Raw genomic sequence first — 10,587 nt, 5'->3', positions numbered from 1 at the left:
CTACTTCTTCAGGTCTACTTAGTATTACATCAGCTTGTAGTCCAGTAAGCATATATAGAAGCATCATTGAATCTCTTAGTCAGTAGGATAAAAATAGTTGGTCCATATATTTCTACACAAGCTACAGGCTGCAATTCAACTCCATCATTTCTGGTACCCTCATATGATTATTAAGTATTGGAATATCAAACCCTTAGCCATATAGTTTTATGGCCATTAAAATCCTAGATCAAATTAGACATCCTTCTATGAAAGCTGTTTCTACAAAACTTATTTTAAAATAATTAATTATCAATCATAATAATTTATAAAATAATTATTCTCAAAATATTTAAATCATCTAAGTCTGATATAATTGACCATGTCTTTATTCTTATATGGACATTGTGCCATTATGATAATTTTCATATTAGACAACCTAACTCTCATTCTCATATGAATTCATTAAATTACCATTCCTTGTCAAGAATAAAGTTTATGGTATTATGGTCAATACATGGGTCTACAATAAATTGCAATAAGTGGTCTTGTCCTTCAGATCATGGGATCATTGGAAAACTTATGCATCTAGCTAACACCTCTAATTCTAATAGTATTGTCACACCTCAGATCTGAAATTGTGAGTCGAAGTCATGGCAACCACACATACTCATAAAAAATTTTTCTATAAGCATTCAAGGCATCTCATCATGATATTATATACATAAAATTAAATAAATTTTAATTTTAATGATCAAACCTCAGTTCAAATAACAAATCAAAACTCAGTATAAAAAAGAAAAAATAATAATTATCTGACAAAGTCAATACTTAAAATAAAAATCTTGCATCAATTCTGAGAAAATCCTAAATCAAATAAGCTAACTCCATCTTTAATCGCTCTCCCAACCGAAATCCCGCATTATGCTAATTTTCTGAATCTGTAAAGAAAAATATAAAACTCATCATGAGCTAAATAGTCCAGTAAGCAGTGTATACCTTAACTGAATAAATCAGCAATAATACTGTACATATCGATTTACTAATAATAACAAAATCAATATGTAAATTCATAAATTTATAATTTAATTCATCACACTATCAATCATGTATAAAATTTTAATTCATCATAATTTCAAATTATGCTTATCATATTAAATTCATCAAATTCTTAAGTTTTTCTTACCAACCATGAACTATGACCATATTTTTTTGTGGCAGGATCATAATACCACGTATCTTCTTGCAGTAGGCTGCGAATCATCTGGCAGCAAAGTCCTTCGGAACTGCTGGTCTCGCTGGCAGTTTGTCGCTGGTCTCTCTAATGACATAAATCCTCAGGATAAATTAATTGCCAACGTATATGCCCCATTGGTGGGTCTTTTATATTGTCAGATTATCAATTCATATCATCTTTCAATTCATATATTATTTCAATAATAATATAATAAGTAATATTCGAGTAAATCAATCATATTATTCTTTATGATCATACATCATCAACAAATATCTTCAATCATAAATAATTTTTAATAATTATTTTCAATCATAATTAATTTCAATAAATATTTTCAATCACAAGCATGCCATGAATTAATATAATTCAAATTTATAATTTATCAGATAAATTCAATAAAATAAAATACTACTTATCTCAAAAGAAAATTCAAACTAAGGATTCCTAGAAATCTTGAAAATCCTTCTCTGAACCTAATACGTCAAATATCATATTTTTGATCAAAATTTTATCAAATTAAAAAATAAAAATAAAAATTCTAAAATTCAATGTCCTCACATGGATCAAGTAGATTACAGCATCCAAGATTTTTAGATTGATCCATGGAAACTCTTTTGTATTTCTTTTATTATTATTACTATTATTATTATTATATTTTTTTATTTTTTTAAAATCTATTAATCCTAAAAAAATCCAAGAGAGAGCAGAGAGAGAAAGTCTCTCTCTCCTTCTCTTTCTCTCTCTTCCTTTTTTTTCTTTTTCTTTTTTTTTTCTTTTCTTTTTTCTTTTTTTTTTTTTTTCTTTTTTTTTTTTTTTTCTTTTTCTTTTTTTCTTTTTCTTTTTCTTCTTTTTCTTTTCTTCGTGGTCTTCCCTGGCCGAAACAGGGGACTGACAGATCCCCTCCCTTTGACCGGCTGTCCGGACCGGAGCCAACACGGCGACGGTCGGTGATAAGGGGGCAACCCTCTCGAGTTCGAAGATACCAAAGTCTGAGTCGGCAGTGATCGTCGGTGCCAGAAAATCAAAGAGAAGAAGAGACCAAACAGGAGGGTCCCTTCTCCAACAAAATCCGGCGACATCCGTCACTGGCAGTTGTACACAGAGGCACGAAAAAAAGGAGAGAGAAAAGAGGAAGAGGAAGAAAGATTTACCTCAGCCTCCGGTGATCCACCGGCGAGAAATTACGGCGAGCACGAATCAAGGAGCCGCGGCTTCAATCGAAGAAATCAGGGAGGAAGAGAGGAAGGAAGATCGATGAGGGGTTCTTAAGAAGGGGAAGGCCTTTTTATAGAGAGCCCTAGGATCTCTGGTGGTCCTAAGACTCTCGATCCATGGTGGCTCATCGGAGAAGAAGACTCCTATCGGGAGTCTTCTTCTCGATTTCTCTGTTTTCTTTTTTTTTTTAATTGGGTTGGGCTTGAGTCTTCTCAATTGGGCTTTGGGCTTGGGTCATAACATTCTTCACCCTAAAAGAAATTTTGTCCTCAAAATTTTTCATACCTGTGGTCTCGAAGAGCTGGAGATATTTTTGCTTCATTTCTTCCTCTAGTTCCCAAGTAGCTTCTCTTTCCGAATGTCGACTCCACTGTATCTTGACATGAGGAATGTTGCGACATCTCAACACTTGTTCTTTACGATCCACGATCCGTATCGGATATTCTTCATATGATAGATCCTTTCTAGCTTGCAAGGGTTCAAGTTTCACAATATGACTTGGGTCTGGTAAATATTTCTTCAACATAGAAACATGAAAAACATCATATACTCTAGCAAGTGAAGATGGTAAGGCAAGTCTATAAGCCACCTCATCAATTCTTTTCAAAATCTCGAACGGACCCACATATCTAGGATTCAATTTGCCACGAATGCCAAATCTTGAGCTTCCTTTTGAAAGAGACACTTTGAGAAATACATGGTCACCAATTTAAAATTCTAATTTTCGTCTTCTGTAATCTGCATAACTTTTCTGTCTACTTTGTGCTGTCCTAAGTCATTCTTTGATTAATTGAATCTTCTCAACTGCTTGTTGAATAAATTCGGGACCCAATATTCTCCGCTCCCTAACATCATCCCAGTGAATCGGTGATCGACATCTTCTACCATATAATGCTTCATAAGGTGCCATACTAATACTAGCCTGATAACTATTATTATAAGCGAACTCAATCAAAGGTAGATGCTCATCCCATGAACTTTGCATATCTAAAATACAAGTTTTCAATGTATCTTCTAAGATCTGAATAGTTCTTTCTGACTGACCATCAGTCTATGGATGAAAGGCTGTACTGAAGTTCAATTTTGTTCCTAATGCCTTGTGTAAGCTCTTCTAAAATTGTGATACAAATCTAGTATCTCGATCCGATACAATCGTCACTGAAATTTTATGTAGCCTTACAATTTCTTTTATATATAATTTTGTCAGTCTTTCCAAAGTGAATCCAACTCTAATTGGTAGAAAGTATACAGATTTTGTCAATCGGTCCACAATCACCTAGGCTGCATCATTTTTACTTGGAGACTTAGGTAGTCCACTTACAAAATTCATAGTGATATGTTCCCACTTTCATACTGAAATATCGAGAGGTTGAAGTAGTCCTGCAGGTCTCTGATATTCAGCTTTAACTTGTTGACACACCAAACATTGAGCCACAAATTGAAGATCTCTCTCTTCATATTATTCCACCAGTATATTTTCTTTAAGTCTCTATACATCTTAGTACCTCCCGGATGAACTGTATAACTGGTCTGATGGACTTCCTGAAGTATTTCTTGTTTGAGTACCGAATTGGGTATGCAAATTCTATTTTCGAACCTCAACAAACCATCATCATATATCTTGAATTTAGATTGAACACCAGCTTCCACTGAATCTCTTATTTTCATTAATTGTGGATCACCATTCTGGATTATAATTCTTTCAATGAGTGTTGGCTGAACCCTCATGTTGGCTAATCATACTATTGAGTCATATATTCGAATGTCTAATTTCAGTTTTCTTATATCCTTCAATAATTGACTTTGATGTATGATTAAAATAGCCAAATTTTTCATAAATTTTTTACTAAGGGCATTAGTGACAACATTAGCTTTTCCAGGATGATAATGAATTGTTAAATCATAATCTTTCAACAGTTCTAACCACCTTCTCTATCTCATGTTTAATTCTTTCTGCGTAAAAATATACTTCAAACTCTTATGATCAGTAAATACTTCACACTGCGCACCGTATAAATGATGTCTCCAAATTTTCAGGACAAAAATCACTACAGCTAACTCTAAATCATGTATTGGATAATTCTGTTCATATGGTTTCAATTGTCTTGAGGCGTAAGCCACCAGCTTACCATGTTGCATCAATACACAGCCAAATCTCTTTTTAGATGCATCACTATATATTGTAAATCCTTCATTTCCTGTTGGTATAGTAAGGATAGGAACTGAAACTAATTGTTGCTTTAATTCTTAAAAACTCTGTTCACAATCCTCGATCCACTCGAATTTAACTCCTTTCTGAGTAAGACAAGTCAAAGGTGCAGCTAGGCAGAAGAATTCTTCTACAAATCATCTGTAATAATCTGTCATTCCCAGAAAGCTCCGAATCTCGAAAATATTTGTAGGTCTGTTCCACTGTATCACAGCTTTCACTTTTGTTGGATCTACAAAAATTTCATCTTTAGATACGATGTGTCCTAAAAAGACTATTTTGTCCAATCAAAATTCATACTTTTTTAATTTAGCATAAAGCTTTTCTTTCCTCAATATTTGTAGTACACACCGTAAATGTTCTTCATGCTCCAATTTGCTTCTTGAATATATCAAGATATCATCAATAAATATGATAACAAACTTATCAAGATAGGATTTGAATATTCTATTCATTAAATCTATGAAGATCGCTGGAGCATTGGTTAACCCAAATGGCATCACTAAAAATTTATAATGTCCATAACGAGTTCTAAATGCAGTCTTTGGTATGTCCTTTACTTTGATTTTTAACTGATGATATCCTGAACGAAGATCAATTTTATAAAAAACTTATGCATCTTGCAGCTGATCAAATAAATTATCGATTCGAGGTAGAGGATACTTATTTCTGATAGTGTTCTTATTCAACTCTCTATAGTCGATACAAAGCCTCATACTACCATCTTTCTTTTTCACAAACAAGACTGGAGCTTCCTAAGGAGACACACTAGGTCTTATAAAACTTTTATCCAATAAATCTTGTAATTGATCTTTTAACTCTTTCAACTCCATGGGGGCCATTCGATAAGGAGCTTTAGAAATCAGACCGGTATTGGGTGCCAACTCAATGATAAATTCAATTTTTCTGTCTGGTGGTAGTCCGGATAAATCATCAATGAATACATCCAAAAATTCGTTTACAATAGGAATATCCTGTAACTTCAATTCATCATGTTCTATATTCTTTATTGATACTAGATAACCTCTACATCTCTTTCTTAGCATCTGTCTAGTTTGCACAAATGAAATAATACGTGGAGGGATGGTTCCTGTACTTCCATCAAAACTGAATGCTAATTCTCCCGGTATTTAAAAGTTCACTCTCTTTCCATGACAATCCACAGAGACATGATAAGTAGCAAGCCAATCCATTCCTAGAATGACATCAAAATCATGCATGTATCTGTCAGTAATTCTTTTTCTCCTATTCTGATACTACATGACTTGCACATACTTTCTGTACTCAAAATACCACCTATTGATGTCTCAACATATAATTTAGTTTTCATAGGTTCACATACTATATCATGTTGTCTAATAAAAATAGTGGATATAAAGGAGTGTGTAACACCAGAATCAAATAAAATAGAAGCATAAATATCAGATACAGGAATGATACCTGTCACCACAGCATTAGAGGCTTGAGCATCTTGTTGTGTGAGTGCATAGATCCTTCCTTAAGTTTTCGGCTTTTGATCTCCATCCTTTGTTTGTGTGGATCTATTCTCATTCCTCTGGGGGCAATCTGCAATTTTGTGTCCTTTCCGTCCACAGCTAAAATAAGAATCACTATTCCATGGGTAATTAGAAGACTCATGCTCTCTTCGGCCACATCTCGAATATCTAGCCGTCTCATTCTCACGATTCTTATCATTTGCTGACTTCTTTGCTGGATCCTTATTATTCTGATTTCGTCCTTAAGTTTCACCAAACCTATTTCTCTTTTTCTGATTCCATTCTCTCTCCGCATATGCTTCATTAACTTTTCTCTCAATTATTAGAGCTTTATTCACAACTAAGACATAAGTAGTTAACTCATAGGGTACAACTTATTTTTTAATTTCCATCTTCCGTCCCATTTCAAATTTATATATTCTATCTTGCTCAATTTCAATAAATCTTGGAATAAATTTGGCTAACTCCGTGAATTTAGCTTCATACTCTGCAACGGATCTTTTTTCTGTTTCAGATAAATGAACTCTTGCTTTTTCTGTATTCTGACACTTCGAAAAAAGCACTTGTCAAAGAATCCACCTTGAAATCTCTCTCAAGTGAGTGATATCCTATCGTGTTCATATTTTTGCTCAAGTATACGCCACCAGTTGTATGCCTCAACTTGTAACAGATATGCTGTGTAGCGAATCTTCTCATCATCATGGCACTCTTGCACGGCGAATGCCTTCTCCATCTCCATAATCCAATTGTTAGCTTCCAGTGGCTCGATGGTCCCTTTAAAGGCTGGAGGAGCCAGCTTTTTAAACTCGATGATGTTGTTTCTCTGCATTGGATGTTCTCCATGTCCAGGTATCGGTGGAAGATGCTGACGTGGCTGCACATGTTGTTGTTGAAGTAACTGTTGCTGTGTTTGTACTAGTCCTATCAGAGTTTGCATTAATTGAGTCATGTTCGGCTCTTCCTACACTTTCGGAGTAGTTCTAGTAGGGTCAATGATTCCATCCTGCTGAGATGTGCCGCTATTCAATTGGGGAGTGTTATCACCAAGTGAATTTGATGTTCCTCCTACTGCTCTTTGAGTATTCTTCATTCGTCGTGGGGGCATATTGACCTATGACAAATTTGGAATGATAATTTATCCTTGATAAAGTTATAAACTTTCTTAAGATAGGTCAAATCATAATCATCATAAATAACCTCTCAAATTTTCTGATATCTATCCATCACTCGTCCATTCTATTATACATGTCTTTATCTATCTACTTATGCTCTGATACCATAAAAATTATCACGCCTCCGATCCGAGATTGTGAGTCGAAGGTCATGGCAACCACCACATACTCATAAGAAACTTTTCCATAAGCATGCAAGGCATCTCATCATGATATCATACACATAAAGTTAAATAAATTTTAATTTTAATGATCAAACCTTAGTTCAAATAACAAATCAAAACTCAGTATCAAAAAAAAATAATAATTGTCGGATAAAGTCAACACTTAAAATAAAAATCTTACATCAATTCTGAAAAAATCCTAAATCAAATAAGCTAACTCCATCTTTAATCGCTCTCCCAATCGAAATTTCGCATCATGCTAATTTTCTGGATCTGTAAAGAAAAATATAAAACTCATCATGAGCTAAATAGCCCAGTAAACAGTGTATACCTTTAACTGAATAAATCAGACAATAATACTGTATATATCGATTTACTGATAATAACAAAATCAATATGTAAATTCATGAATTCATAATTTAATTCATCACACTATTAATCATGTATAAAATTTTAATTCATCATAATTTCAAATTATGCCTATCATCTTAAATTCATCAAATTCTTAAGTTCTTCTTACCAACTATGAACTATGACCATATTTTTTTCTGTGGCAGGGTCATAATACCGTGTATCTTCTTACGGTAGGCTGTGAATCATCTGGCAGCAAAGTCCTTCTGAACCGCTGGTCTCGCTGGCGATTTATCATTGGTCTCTCTGGCGACATAAATCTTTAGGATAAATCAATTACCAACGTATATGCCCCCATTGGCAGGATCCTTTACATAGCCAGGTTGTCAATTCATATCATCTTTCAATTCATATATTATTTCAATAATAATATAATAAGTGATATTCGAGTAAATCAATCATATTATTCTTTATGATTATACATCATCAACAAATATCTTCAATCATAAATAATTTTCAATAATTATTTTCAATCATAATTAATTTCAATAAATATTTTCAATCACAAGTATGCCATGAATTAATATAATTCAAATTTATAATTTATCAGATAAATTCAATAAAAGTAAAATATTATTTACCTCAAAAGAAAATCCAAACTAGAGATTCTTAGAAATCTTGAAAATTCTTCTCTGAACCTGGTACGTCAAATATCATATTTTTGATCAAAATTTTATCAAATTAAAAAATAAAAATAAAAATTCTTAAAATCCAATGTCCTCACATGAATCAACTAGATGACAGCATCCAGAATTTTTGGATTGATCCATAAAAACTCTTCTTATATTATTATTATTATTATTATTATTATATTTTTTTATTTTTTTAAAATCCATTAATCTTAAAAAAATCCAAGAGAGAGCGCAGAGAGAGAAAGTCTCTCTCTCCTTCTCTTTCTCTCTCTCCCTTTTTTTTCTTTTCTTTTTTATTTTTCTTTTTATTTTTTTTTTCTTTTTTTTTTTTTTCTTTTTTTTCTCTTCCTTTTTCTTTTCTTTTCTTTTCTTCGTGGTCTTCCCTGGCTGAAATAGGGGACCAACAGGTCCCCTCCCTTTGACCAACCATCCGGATCGGAGCCAGCACGGCGAAGGCCGACGGTAGGGGGCAACCCTCTCGAGTTCGGAAAGGTCAAATCCGACGGTCGGCAATGATCGTCGGCGTCGAAAAATCAAAAAGAAGAAGAGACCAAACAGGGAGGTCCCTTCTCCGACGAAATTCGACGACACCCATCATCAATAGTTGTACACAGAGGCACGAAAAAAAAGAGACAGGAGAGAGGAAGAGGAAGAAGGGTTTACCTCAGCCTCTGATGACCCGCCGGCGAGAAATTACGATGAGCACGAATCAAGGGGCCGTGGCTTCAATCGGAGAAATCAGGGAGGAAGAGAGGTAGGAAGACCAGTGAGGGGTTCTTAGGAAGGGGAAAGATCTTTTTATAGAAAGCCCTAGGACCTCTGATAGTCCTAGGACTCCCAATCCATGGTGGCTCATCGGAGAAGAAGACTCCTATCGGGAGTCTTCTTCCCGATTTCTCTGTTTTTTTTTTAATTGGGCTTGGGCTTGGTCTTCTCAATTGGGCTTTGGGCTTGGGTCATAACAAGTATTTTGTGAGATGGATTGCTGGTATTGATTGTTCAAACAAACAACACACCCAAGTGTCATTATAAGATCTCATCTCAACGAAGGAGAAACTCTATAAAATTACTATCTACCTCAATATCTTTATAATTACAATACCCAACTACACTCATAGCTTTGAACAAATTTCAAGTGCCTAGAAATATCGAATCCTTACTTTGGAAAAATACTCCCTCTACTTAGATAAACCCCCAGTACTCCTAGACTCTTTTCTGACTCTATGGTCAATATTTGCCACTTACCCTATGCTGTATAGGATTATTGAAATAAGAGATAGGTATGATTTTTTAACTATTCTTTCTTTTAGATATGCAAAGAGATTTTAAGAAATACTCTACTTTCGATATCCCTTTATCCTTTTGACATTATATGATGAGATCTTTTGGTTGCTTTACCTATAAAGATTGAGTTTATTTCTTTACTATGATAAGATACAAAAAAGATACACAATGTATTGATTATTTTGACATATTTTTACAATTATGTTTCATTTTTTTGTACATATTAAAAGATAAAAGAATTTATCTAACATAAAAAATAATTTTTTTTCTTGAGAAGATGAGAATAAATGATAAGCCATAATTTTTGAAAGCTCTCACTATACAAACCTCATTGATAGTGGTCTTTATGGCATTGATGGAATTATGACCATAATTGTATGGATTATAATCTAATATGACTTTATATTGCTTTTTGTATTTGAATTTTTATGGTTATTGGTATGGCTAAAAATTTTTATTGTATTTATTTGTTGATTTATATATCATATTTATTTTTACTATGTTTACATCAAATATATATGCATGCTTATATATATAATCATTATATGTATGTGTACAATATATTTATATATCATAAATACATAAACACATACATGCATGCATGCGTAACTGTTCATATATATATATATATATATATATATATATATATATATATATATATATTTGTATATTATATCTACATATTTATGTATATCATATATGTGTATTATGTATGTATGTTTATAGTTATAATGAGTACACATGCATTCATACATATATGCAAACACATGAACATGTTATGCATGCAT

The sequence above is a fragment of the Elaeis guineensis genome, chromosome 4 (genome assembly GCF_000442705.2).
Source record: "Elaeis guineensis isolate ETL-2024a chromosome 4, EG11, whole genome shotgun sequence".
NCBI classification, from domain to species: domain Eukaryota; kingdom Viridiplantae; phylum Streptophyta; class Magnoliopsida; order Arecales; family Arecaceae; genus Elaeis; species Elaeis guineensis.
This window is presented reverse-complemented; position numbering follows the sequence as displayed.